The sequence below is a fragment of the Periplaneta americana genome, chromosome 4, assembly GCF_040183065.1.
Source record: "Periplaneta americana isolate PAMFEO1 chromosome 4, P.americana_PAMFEO1_priV1, whole genome shotgun sequence".
Taxonomy (NCBI): domain Eukaryota; kingdom Metazoa; phylum Arthropoda; class Insecta; order Blattodea; family Blattidae; genus Periplaneta; species Periplaneta americana.
Window position 1 is genome coordinate 28,246,332 of NC_091120.1, and position 12,764 is coordinate 28,259,095.

General features: G+C 35.7%; 1 non-coding gene across 1 annotated transcript; it reads right to left on the reverse strand.

Annotated features, from left to right (window-relative positions):
• Positions 1-326: 326 nt before the first annotated feature.
• TRNAA-CGC (transfer RNA alanine (anticodon CGC)) lies at positions 327-399 on the reverse strand. Its single transcript has one exon. It is a non-coding gene; the product is annotated as a tRNA-Ala (tRNA).
• Between the last annotated feature and the right edge of the window lie 12,365 nt (positions 400-12,764).

A 12,764-nucleotide genomic window follows, 5' to 3' on the forward strand; every position in this document is an offset into this window, starting at 1 on the left:
TGTAGATGTCCTCCTGATATACACGTCCAAAAATGAAGGATAAGCCTACTAAAAATAGATGTTCATTTAACCCTCCTACTATTAGAATTATTTTGTTATCACTTGATGCAAAACAAATTAAGTAAGATACAAAACGTTGTAAGAATTAAATGGTTATATTGATGTTCTACTGATAAGTTTATACACATCATTATGCAGGGCTCCTACAAAAGACCTTTCCGGTTTCGAATACATGTAATTTACATTGTATGAATCTGAGGTGCATGAAAATAGCACCAATGGAAAGAAACTCAAGTAGTTTATTAATATTTGAGGAGAAAAATTCGCTCCGGCGCCGGGGATCGAACCCGGGTCCTTGGTTATGCGTACCAAGCGCTCTGACCACTGAGCTACGCCGAATTCAATCCACAGTACCGGACCAATCCCTCCTCCTTCAATGTTTCCCTTTGTGGCCTGACTCCAAGTTAGGCATATAATGTTGACGTATATGTTCAATGTTAACTGCCATTATACTAGGAGCGCACTCAGCTGAGTGACTTGTATGGCCGGGATTCCGCAGTTACGTGCACAGTAATCTGTACAAATATATGCACTGCAGCTATGAGAATATTATAGAATATTATAGATTTATTAATTTGTCTCCTCAAATATTAATTGTCAGTATTACAAATGTTATTCTGTAGGACAAATTAATAAATATGTAATATTCAAGAAGTTTAGTTGTGGCAATATTGTTTTCCTAGTTGGTAACACTGCCTCATAATAGCGCATGTAAACAAATTTGTTCATTGTTGAAGCGAAATGGCTGCTATAGAGGACAGAAAAGCTTGATTTTCATGTGAACCAGTCGGTTATTAATGTGCAACGGGATTACCGAACAAAGTTTGGTGCAAATCCACCCATTGGGCCGACAATCAGTAAATGGTATATTGATTTTAAGGCAAGATTCTTCGCAAGCGGTTGCGATGTCATCCGTACCGACTACAGTTGCTGCAAGCTCTAAAACCAAAGGACAAAGTGCTACGAAGAAATTTCTGTATAAGTATGCAGACTTTAATTGAAAACGATGAAGAATTTATTCGTTTCGTGGTGTTTTCTGACGATGCCACTTTTCATCTTTCTGGTAAGGTGAACAGACGTATGACAGTCGTCAAATATTATTAATACAAAGAATATAAAACGGAGGTAATAAAGTTTGAGATTAGCACTACTGGAAACAAGATTATAAAGCTCGAAGAATATGTGAAGTCGAGGGTGAAGGTGTCATTAGTGAGCATGTAGCACAACGATGGTTCCAGCGTTTCAATAATTGAGAAGAAGACAATAAAGATTTACAACGTCCTGGAATACCTTCTGAAATATTGAGAATAACTCAAAGGTTTGGGAAGAAACTCCACAAAAAAGTACTCGTAGTTTTCAGAATAACTGACAGAAGATGTAATCTTTAGCCAGAAAGTATAGAAACGTTTCTTGTGTTATGTAACCCATGTTGGGTCCAACCAATCTAAGAACTTTTGATTTTCTCATCAGTGTAAAAAATTAAGTTCTTGAATTCAGATGAGGATTTGATGAAGCTGAAAAGAGCTTAATTATTCCGATTTGTTGTGTGGTAACATATTAAATACAGACAAATCTAGTAATCGTGAAAGCCTTATTTTGTAAATAATAAAGTAAAGCTGTTTCAAATGGTATACGAATGAAATTTTAGGATTGAAATATTCATTTCATATTTTGTCAAAATTAATATCATATCTTGGAAAAAGTTTCTTCATATTGTGCCGATCTCTAGTGATAGCCATTAGTAACAAGGTAAAGAAACTGAATTGTTGCGAAATACGTAACAAGATATGAGAAAGTTCGTGTTAACCTTGGTAGACTCATTTTTTTACATTAGGATCTTGTATATTAAGTGGATCTTTTTATTTAATATCTGCAACGAAACTTCAGAAATATCAGCCTAAATCTGATACAAATGCTGCATATATATTTTCTGGGATGCCAAGATAATAGACTATGTTGTATTTAGTCTACACCTGACATCTTGCTTAGATCCAGGCAGTTCTTCACTACTATGCATTCTATTTACATCCACAGCTTGCAACAGCGTAACATATTAAGCAACTGTATTGCAGGAAATCAGAAGGAAAACTACTATTAAACATAATATTATGTAATGAAATGATGGTTTTGGTGATATCATGTGAAATGAAATTACGGTGTGTTTTTATTTAACGACGCTCGCAACTGCACACTTAAATGCCATCGACCTGGGCCAGGATCGAACACGCAACCTCGCGCACAGAAAGCCAGCGCTTTACCGACTGCGCCACCAAGGCCAACTATCACGTGAATGCAATGTACCATTTTCATAGTTCGTCTCTTCTTATAAACTGCTTTTTTAATCCCTGTCTAATAATCACACACAGGTGTCATGGAGATAATTCATATTTCACAAAGAGGTGTTTAATGAACTGCATATTGATCGTTTGGTATTAGGACTGATAGGATTTCGATTATTTCATTGCTGAATTAGTCTGACTATTTCACTTGAACTACGGTTAAACCACATGAAAGCACTACATTATGAAATAACTGTGTTAACCCATTTTTTTTATTCTCTTATGCCCTTCAAATTTGTAGTACATATCGTCGAAATATGTATAACAAAATGAATGAAATTAAAATAAATGCTAATTGTAATTATGTACTACATTGAGTGAAGTGAAGAGGAACCTCACCAGGTGGAAGACTTTCGTCACAGCCCTGTGTTCCAGAGGGAACGATAGGACTTGAATGAATGAATGAACGAAATGAATGAATGAATGATTGGAATAAATGAATGAAATGAACTGAATGAATTAAATTAAATTAAATGATTGAAATGAAGTGAATGAATAAAATTGAATGAATGAATGAATGAATTGAATGAAGTAACGAATGAAATGAATGATGTGAATGAATGAAGTGAATTGAATGAATGAAATGAAGTGAATGAATGAAATGTAATGAATGAAATGAATGATGTGAATGAATGAATTGAAATGAATGATGTGAATGAATGAAGTGAATTGAATGAATGAAGTGAATTGAATGAATGAAATGAAATGAATTGAATGAATGAAATGAATTGAATGAATGAAATGAAATTAATTGAATGAAGTGAATTGAATGAATGAATGAAATGAAGTGAATTGAATGAATGAAATGAATGAATAAAATGTAATGAATGAAATTAATGATGTGAATGAATGAAATGAAATGAAGTGAATAAATGAAATGAAGTGAAGTGGATGAATGAAATGAAGTGGATGAATGAAATGAAGTGAATCAATGAAATTAAATGAAGTGAATCAATGAAATTAAATGAAGTCAATGAAATGAAATGAAATGAATGGAGTGAATGAATGAAATGAAATGAGTGAATGGAATGAAATGAAATGAATTGAATAAATGAAGTGAATTGAATGAATGAAGTGAATTGAATGAATGAAATGAATTGAATGAATGAAATGGAATGAAATGAATTGAATGAATGGAATGAAGTGAATTGAATTAATGAAATGAAGTGAATGAATGAATGAAATGAAATGAATGGATTAAATGAAATGAAGAGAATAAATAAAATGAAGTGAAGTGAAGTGAAGGAATGAAATGAAATGAAGTGAATGAAATTGAATGAATGGAGTGAATGAATGAAATGAAATGAGTGAATAGAATGAAATGAAATGAATGAATTGTGTATTTATAATGACGGTTGTGACCTCACAATATTAATTTTTATTGAACATATCATTTTCAAGATGACAATATTTTAAAAAGTGTTAAAACAGAAACAACACGTTGGCTAATAGAGGTATCCGTTGCGAGGCCTTTCCAAGCAATTTTGCTTATCCGAAACCCTTCAGTTTCATAAGTGCCTGGGATATTACTTAATGGAGCTTCATTTTCCGTATTTTGTTTTTTGCTAAGTGTACTTGAAGAAGCAAATAATACATTGCTTGTATGAAGACTTCACACTATTTTCGTCTTGTCTTGCATCACGCCTCAGTATAATTGTAAAGAATGGCAACGCCCAATAAAACCTTTCCCACTTCTTCCAAGATTACATTTCCAGGAACCTAACAACAAATCCTTATTCATGCCCGCAACTATTTCACTCCTCAACACGTGACAAAGGGCCAAGGTTAGGCTATTTCAAGGAAACGTTTCTCATTATATAATTATGCATATGTTTGTCTGGGAGTATTGTGTTGATTGGCAGAAAAAATGCCCGCATTCGCGAGGCTAATGAAATAAAGTTACGGTAAAACTGGTACATCTTTAATCTGAGACGGAACCGTCGGCCTTGGGTCACGACATGACAACGCTGCACAATGAGCAGAGATGATAAAACTTCCAGCATCTCCATAAAGACAAGAAAGGGAACCGAGATAAGAGATATCAGAAGAGGGGACACGAGGAGATGGATAATAATCTGTTACTGTCCTGTACTTTGTAGTAAATACCTCTTGCTGCTGTATAGTACACAACACAACGGGGCACAGGGAGGCCCCAAAATGCAGAATTCACGTCCGTGACCTGAGAATTCAGATAATGTCCGTGCAAGACAGGAACTAGTTCCAATGTCTCAATTTAACAGAGAAAGGTCTAATACATGCGGACATTGTTAAGAAGAAGAAGGGGGAGGAGAAGAAGAAGAAGAAGAAGAAGAAGAAGATGATGATGATGATGATGATGATGATAAATGAGCATTAGGGCTCGGATTTCTATGCCCTAAAATCTATAGAAATATACCCGTACGTATGACACGAAAACCTTGCAAAACATGTCGTAAAATTTAAAATATGACCAATTCTTTAATTTTATAAAATATAATTGTTATTTTCCGCGAAAAAAGTATTAATTCATTTCCAATGTTATTAGTAGGTCTAGTTAAGTCCATATTTTGATGTGGACTTCGACGGATCTGTTGAAAGAGAGGTGAGGCGATATCAGCGCCAGACAAAAAAAAGAGAACAAAGCTGTCAAAGAGTTCAGTTAATTTTAAGATAGATAACGGACGACAATGACGATGACAACAACCGAAGACGAAAAGGCGACGACGACGAGAACGGAAGACGAAAAGTCGACGACGATGACGAGAACGGAAGACGAAAAGGTGAAGACAACGAGAACGGGAGACAAAAAGTCGACGACGACGACGAGAACGGAAGACGAAAAGGTGAAGGCAACGAGAACGGAAGACAAAAATTCGACGACGAGAACAAGATGGAAAGGCTTCGACGACGAGAACGGAAGACGAAAAAGTGAGAAAACGAGAACTGAAGACGAAATGGTGAGAACGAGAACGGAAGTTGAAATGGTGAGACAGCGAAAACGGAAGACGGAAAGGCGAGACAACGAGAACGGAAGACGAAATGGTGAGGCAACGAGAGTAGAAGACGAAAAATTGAAGACAACGAGAACGAAAGACGAAAAGTCGACGATGACGACGAGAACGGAAGACGAAAAGGCGAAGACAACGAGAACGGAAGACAAAAAGTCGATGAGAACAAGATGAAAAGGCTTCGACGACTAGAACGGAAGACGAAAAAGTGAGAAAACGAGAACGGAAAACGAAATGGTGAGAACGAGAACGGAAGATGAAATGGCGAGGCAACAAAAACAGAAGACGGAAAGACGAGACAACGAGAACGGAAGAGGAAATGGTGAGGCAACGAGAGTAGAAGACGAGAAAGTGAAGAGAACGAGAACGGAAGACAAAAAAGCTACGACGACGAGAACGGAGAACGAAAAGGTGAGACAACGAGAACGGAAGATGAAAAGGTGAGGCAACGAGAACGGAAGACGAAATGGTGAGGCAATGAGAGTAGAAGACGAAAAAGTGAAGACAACGAGAACGGAAGACGAAAAGGCTACGACGACGAGAACGGAGAACGAAAAGGTGAGACAACGAGAACGGAAGACAAACAATCGTTGACGACTAGAACGAAAGACGGAGTCTACAAGAAGGAAGATGACAATGAAGGACGAAGTCGATAGCAACAAGAACGTAAGATGAAGTCAACATTGAACGAAGTTGATTATGGTGACGCCAATTATTATAATGGAGATTATGAGGGCGATCATATTTATAGGCTATTGTATATGGGCAGTAATGAGTAATTGAGTAAGGACTATTGCTGTGATGTTGGAGGCATGTACTTTGAAAAGTGATTCTATTTTATGTAGGCCTATGTATGTATGTATTTTTATATTTATTTATGTATTTATTTATTTAGTCCACACCTGTGGAGTAACAGTTAGCGCGTCTGGCCGCGAAACCAGGTGGCCCGGGTTCGATTCCCGGTAGGAGCATGTTGCCTAGTTGAGGTTTTTTTCCGGGGGTTTCCCTCAACCCAATAAGAGCAAATGCTGGGTAACTTTCGGTGCTGAACCTGGGACTAATTTCACCGGCATTATCACCTTCATCTCATTCAGACGCTAAATAACCTAAGATGTTGATAAAGCGTAGTAAAATAACCTACTAAAATAAATTTATTTATTTATTTATTTATTTATTTATTTATTTATTTATTTATTTATTTATTTATTTATTTATTTATTTATTTATCATTCAACATGTTCCATTACACAACGTAAAACTACATGCTTTGGTTATTGTCTTACCAATTTATAAATATTTTTCTTAATTTTATTGTAGACCTTTCCGGAATAATGGTATAACCAACAAATCTAAAAACACACGTTTGAGGAGAAAGGAAAATAAATTCAGGGGCATATTTCATTAGGTCTCTATTAATAGCAGAACCATTTCACTAATCAAGGATACAAGTTTATTCAGCTATTCAATGCAACAATTTGTTACAAATGAACGCGTAAACATTACCTAAGTCACATATTTCTTTAATTTGATTTTATATTCTTCTTCCTGGGAGGTCTTCAATTATATACAACGCAATAATTAATGTTTCAAAAGTTTTTACAAACATAGTTTATGATGACAAATAATATCGATACAGTCAAGAAAATTAAACGCGAACACAATCGTTCTTAAAACGACACTCGTATAAATTTGTCATCGCCAACTTTTATACATACACTAACGTGTACATATGTAAAGAATGTCTCAATTCATCAGCAGAGTGACACTGTGGACTGAAGAGCTGCTCATCCGGTAATACGTGGGCACTATTCACATCACTTGCTTCTTAGAAATTGTGTAACTACAAATTAATGCAAAGTGCATACTTACATACAGATGCATAGCCTGCAACAAAACGAGCACGGAGAAGATTCCATTACGCCTACGCACAGCCTTCCTGCCGCATTCCTCATTTCAAGAGTAGCTGAACGTATTTTTATGAATTGAGATACTCGTACAGAATCCGCCAACCTTTATGCTCAGGTCAAGGTCATCCGTCATGCGCCCATGTGTAACAATAATACTTAGTTAATAAAGTACTTGCTAACACAATGTCATGGTGAAAATGTCATGAACACTGCAATTGAATATGAAATTTCGAAAAGGCCACATGTCGAATTTTTTATATTGTCGGTTTTTTCACTGATATGAACTCTAATTACGCCTACACATCGTTTTTTGCTATTGTAAAAAGGAAGATAAAACGGGAAGATAGACTGTATGAGCTATTCCATCTCAAATCGACCGAAATATAGAGAAAATTGACCTTACAATTTCTAAATACAATGAAACTTTTTTTGTACGTAGAGAACTGTGATACAATGCTTTGTGCAAAGTTTGAGGCATCAGAACTTCATAGTGTTAAGATTAAAATATTTAAATTTATCGTATTTTCATAAAATTAGCAACTTTAAACTGTTGTAGCTTCGAAACCCTTTCACCCAATAATCAAAATCATGGTTTATTTTGATGCTGAGAAATTAAAGTTTATATTGACATATAAACAGATTTTCTTACTTTTTATGGAAATGGAGAAATTTAGATTTTTCCTCATCAAGACGCCTTTGCCTAGGAAAAAATATTTTAAAAATATATAGTTAGATTCCGCATTGAAAGTACAAATAAACACATATTTTTTACTGATGGTACGTTGATAAGAAAGTATTGAAAATATCAAATAAAGAAAATAAATAGTACGCGCGTGAACTAACCAGCTGACTGTGAGACGGGAGCTAGCCGGGACAAGCAAGGCCAGGAGACAAACACGTGGCGTTTCGTCTAGTAGCGCATAGCTGGGCTAACTTTATCACAAGTTTTCATGAACACAGAAATAAAATGACGCCCAACGCTCGCTTATCATCATCTCTCGGCCAGTGCGTGCGGTACTGCACCGTTCAAGTCTAGGCGTGTTAAAATAATTTATTTAATACCCTCGAAACTTATTGCCTTACCACTAAGCAAACAATGCCGAATTCCTCTTAGTAATGCAAGGTTTTTTCTCAATATTTTTTTACATTTTTACAAATGAGCAAAAAGCCTAAAAGTAAGTAAATTCAGATTATCTGTCTCTCCGTACACAATAAAAATAAGGATTACTTCCTATCATAAATTTGTCGCTCAACAATACGAAAACCGTTTGACTTTCGATAGTATATTTTTGCAAATGGACTCTCCTCAGCACCTTCTATAAATTGGGAAAAAATTAGAGTATAAAAAAATGCGAGGTTTTTAACTGATCGATTTCATGTGGAATAGCCCATATAGTCATCAACAGTATATGAATCTCATCAAAAGCTCAAGTGCCACGAGTAAATTTTACGTAATACAAGTATATACAGAAGAGATAATGGACTTCAAAAATGGTCTCATCTCAACTTTAAAGTAAAACTACTTTCTTTAAGAAACTGTGGACAAGTATCAACGTGATTCGGGTGCCACATACTGCAGATAGATGCCAAGACTGTGACACTGTATGCATGCAAAAACGAGCAAAATTTTATTAGATATTTTTGTTTGAAATATATCAAAGAATAACCCCTGAAATTACTGACATTACGTACGGTTCATTCTGTATACCTCTATTTTCAATATGTACAAGATTTTTAGTGTAAAGTATTCAGACAACTTTTTAAGTAAATGTTTAATACTTCAATGCAATGATGTCAAAGCAAGCACATTTTTCTGGCCTTGACGTCGTGCGCGGGCAGCAAGCGCTAAGTATGGAAAGAGGAAGGGTTGTGTATATGAATAAGCAACCTGTTGAATTAAGAAAACAGTGGTGCACAAACTTCAAACGGAACGTGAAATTTTATGTCGTTATTTTTATATGGCTTCTTTCTGTTTAATATTATCTATATTGTCTGTAAAACAAAAGTACTAACACTGACTTCTTAATGTTGCACTTGTGTTTTAAATCTTAATAACATAATAGAGAGTTAAGACGGAATATTCACTTAAATTCCATAGTAGTATAATATTATACTGTATTAAGTGAATGAAACACATCATTCATAAAGGAAGTAATATTCCAAAGAAAGAGATCGAGTATAACATGATAAGTTGGAATTTATATTTATGTTATCTTTAGCCTTACAAAAGTAATCAATAAACTAATCAAAACAATATTACAGTACATAGCAAAGTTACCTAGGTACTGTATCTGTTTTAAGTGTAACTAATATTACATAACAAAACTCTTATCGCATTATGCTTTTAAGGTGATATTTGTGAGCAACTTACTATCATCAGAATATTAAATTATTTTCTCGAAATCTGCTGAAGCTATAGAGCTGACATTTTTACAACACATGGGCACGTATCTTTTGCTTATGATGTAACAGTAGTTGCTTTGTTAATTCATTTCCTTACAAACAATTTCCATGCGAATATTTTCAAAATTTTCAATACACTATCTTCAGTAATACGTATAAGTTATACGGTATATTAGATTTACAAAAAAAATCTGTAAGGCTACTAAATAAATAGGCCTATACCTGAAAATTTCATTTTTCTATTTCTTTCTATTCTTTCTATTTCTTTTCTATACTAAAAGTTGAGAAAATATTTCTTTTGAATAAAAAAATCAAACTTGTGAAAAATGGGCATTAAAATTAAAACTTACATTCTTATAATGCACTTATACTTCTCAGGCAAATCTAAAAATTAACATGGATACAGTTTTAATAAGTTCTCTTCCCTTTATCCATTGAATCAGTGCTGGCCATCCCTGAATATAGCTCGACCAAGCGGCATATACCACCTCTTTCGTCTGTCTCTTTCCTTTCCGCTGTAGAGCGCTCAGGCTCTCCTGGGCTCTAAAGCGCGCGCTTGCTCCTGTGCGCATCAATTGATATGCCTTTTTTAATGTGAAATAAAACATACATTATTATTTAATATACATATCCAGAGCACTGTAAAATTGCATTTCACCTCTAAAATCGTAAAAACAAGAAAATGTGTACATTTTATAATCCACGGAGGCGCATCGGCATCAATAGAAATAGGGATATCAATTTTATGTGGTGTCTGTCTTTATTCCGCATGGAAATACCCCTGGTTCTCGTTACTGTTAGATGCTGAGTGAACCCCCAGGGTCATAGTGTGGTCGGAAGGATTAGATCAATGAAGAAAATCCATGGCCCCATTGAGAATAGAACTCGCGACCTTCCGGCTTACAGAACAGTGCCTTAACCGTGACACTGCCGCGTGCTCCAGGAACTGGTGATAACTGGATGTTGTTTTGGCGACATTCGTTTGAGAATACGGCATTCGAGTTGAACTTGGGGAAATCCTCGGGGGGGAAAACCCAACCAGGTGACGTGCCCAAGCTGGATTCGAACACACAGCTTAGAAGCAGGAGTCCAGATCTCAAGCCAGTGAGTTACGTCAGTGACTCAATTAAGAGATGTAGCAAAGAAAGGAGAAAAAGAAGAAACGAGACTGTAATGTAATAGGTACTTTCGTTTATAAGTTCGATGATGAGGTAATGTGAAACCAGTCAATCCTCGGAAGAAATTTTATATCTCTTCTGTGCCCTTATTGCAAATATTTGCTAATGATAAATCAAATTAGTATCGTGCATTACAGGTGCTATGTTCGGTTCAAGTTTGTCGAGCATGGTGAAGTTCGATATTCGTCAATGTTCGCTCCGCAGAAGGAGGCTGTAGTGATTGTTCCACCCGGTTATAAAAATATTCGCTGTCCTTAAGAATTTTAGCACAGATCTTGCGATTAGTTTTTCATGTATGAAATAAGACAAAGTTTTTAATGTCTTCGTTGTCTCTCTCATGTTCGAAAATTGCACGACACTAATTCAAATACCAGAAAGAATTGTATCTTGAGGTTACATCCAATATCAAAGTTATGATTTGTTACCTGTAATAATAATAATAATAATAATAATAATAATAATAATAATAATAATAATAATAATAATAATAATAATACTTACTTACTGGCTTTTAAGGAACCCGGAGGTTCATTGCCGTCCTCACATAAGCCCGCCATTGGTCCCTATCCTGAGCAAGATTAATTCATTCTCTATTATCATATCCCACCTCCCTCAAATTCATTTTAATATTATCTTCCCATCTACGTCTCGGCCTCCCTAAAGGTCTTTTTCCCTCCGGCCTCCCAACTAACACTCTATATACATTTCTGGAATCGCCCATACGTGCTACATGTCCTGTCCATCTCAAACGTCTGGATTTAATGTTCTTAATAGTAATAATAATAATAATAATAATAATAATAATAATAATAATAATAATAATAATAATAATAAATAACAGCTGCGAGCAGTATGGGATGAAGATAAATGCAAACAAGGCGAAGAACATGGTCATAAGAAAAAAAAAATAAAGAAGATAAACTTGCGAATTCTAAATGAGACAGAACAAGTGGACAGTTTCAAAACTCGTACTTGGGGTGTACTACGACTATAAGCAGTAACATGAGCTGCTGCCAGGAAATCAAAAGGAGTATAGGTATGGCCAAGGAAGCTTTTAATATAAAAAGGAGCGTCTTCTGCGGACCTGGGAAAAAGAACTAAGGAAGGGACTAGTAAAGTGCTTTGCATGAAGTGTCGCATTGTATGGGGCAGAAACATGGACATTACGACGAAATGTAGAGAAGCCGAAATGTGGAAATGTGGATATGTGGAAGAAATATGTAGGAGAATGGAACATGTGAAGTGGACACTCATAATAAAAAATGAAGCTGTGTTGGAAAGAGTGGGTGAAGAAAGAATGATGCTGAAGCTGATCTGATCAGGAAGAGAAAAAGGAATTGGTTTGGTCATTGGCTGAGAAGAAACTGCTTACTGAAGGATGCAGTGGAAGGAAAGGTGAAGGAGAGAAGAGTTCGAGGCAGAAAAAATATCAGGTGATAGACGACACTAAGATACTTGAATCATATGCGGAAACTAAGAGGAAGGCAGAAACTAGGAAAGATGGGAGAAAGCTGAGTTTGCAGTGAAAGACCTACTTTTGGGCAGAACACTGAATGAGTAATAACAATAATAATAATAATAATAATAATAATAATAATAATAATAATAATAAAAGGTAAAGGTAAAAAGGTATCCCCGTAACATGCCATGAAGGCACTTGGGGGACATGGAGGTAAGCCCCATGCTTTCCATGACCTCGGCACTAGAATGAGGTGGTGTGGTCGGCATCACGCTCTGACCGCCTTTTACCCCCGGGAAAGACCCGGTACTCAATTTTATAGGAGGCTGAGTGAACCTCGAGGCCGTTCTGAAAGTTTGGCAACGAGAAAACTTCCTGTCACCACCTGGGATCGAACTCCGGAATAATAATAATAATAATAATAATTTATT